The following is a 1203-nucleotide window of genomic DNA, read 5'->3' as shown; positions in this document are numbered from 1 at the left end:
GCCTCTGAACAGTCATGGCACTGGTCAGTATGTCATTTAGCATGCTGCTGCTGCTAAGTCGCTTCAGTCATGTCTGACTCTGTGCGACCCCATAGATGGCAGCCCACCAGGCTCCCCCGTCCCTGGGATTCTCCAGGCAAGAACACTGGAGTGGGTTGCCATTTCCTTCTCCAATGCATGAAAGTGAAAAGTGAAAGTGAAGCTGCTCAGTCGTGTCCGACTCTTAGTGATCCCAAGGACTGCAGCCTACCAGGCTCCTCCGTCCATGGGATTTTTCCAGGCAAGAGTACTGGAGTGGGGTGCCATTGCCTTCTCCGATTTAGCATGCTAATGTATTACAATAAGCGTATAATGAGTCTCAAGCTCTACTGGAAGTCAAATCTTCCACCATCTTGGACCTATTTGGTTCTAACCAGTTTATTTATTTTCATGTCCTGTGGCTATGTCAGGCTTTTAAAAGTTGTGCCTTGCCCCCTTCCCTCTTGTTTCATTATGAATGGGCATATGTCTCAGGAGAGGAACACAGCTTTCACTAGCCCTGGAAGAGGATATAATAGAACCTGAAAACTTAGTGGCCCGTATCTTGAGAGTCCTTTGGACAGCAAGGAGATGAAACCTGTCAATCCTAAAGGAAATCAACCCTGAATATTCACTGGAAGGACAGATGCTGAAGTTGAAGCTCCAATACTTTGGCCACCTGATGTGAAGAGCCAACTCATTGGAAAAGATCCTGATACTGGGAAAGATTGAGGGCAAGAGGAGAAGTGGGAAACAGAGGATGAGATGGTTGGATGGCATCACTGACTAATGGACATGAATCTGAACAAACTCCAGGAGATAGTGAAGGACAGGGAAGCGAGTGTGGTGTGCTGCAGTTCATGGAGTCACAAAGCATCGGGCATGACTTAGTGATGAAACAACAAAAATTTTAGAGAAAGTAAACCCAGCTCTATGGGCTCTAGGTCCAGTAGAAAGAGCTAAAACAAACAAACAAAGAAAAATGGCTTTAGGAGTCCTACTTAAGACTTTGGGGCCCCTTAAGAGACTATTCGACTATTTCCAAACAATTGGATTCTGAGCAGGGGGGAAAATGGCCTCCATGCCTTAGAGCTGAGGTTAAGAAATTTCTTAAACCTAAGGAGGATGCTTAAAAGTTTTTGTAAATAGATTATCAAGATGGAAGGCCACCTTCCTGTTGCGCTA

Source organism: Bison bison, unplaced genomic scaffold (assembly GCF_000754665.1).
Source record: "Bison bison bison isolate TAMUID 2011002044 unplaced genomic scaffold, Bison_UMD1.0 scf7180017864057, whole genome shotgun sequence".
Taxonomy (NCBI): domain Eukaryota; kingdom Metazoa; phylum Chordata; class Mammalia; order Artiodactyla; family Bovidae; genus Bison; species Bison bison.
Note: the sequence above shows the minus strand (reverse complement) of the source record.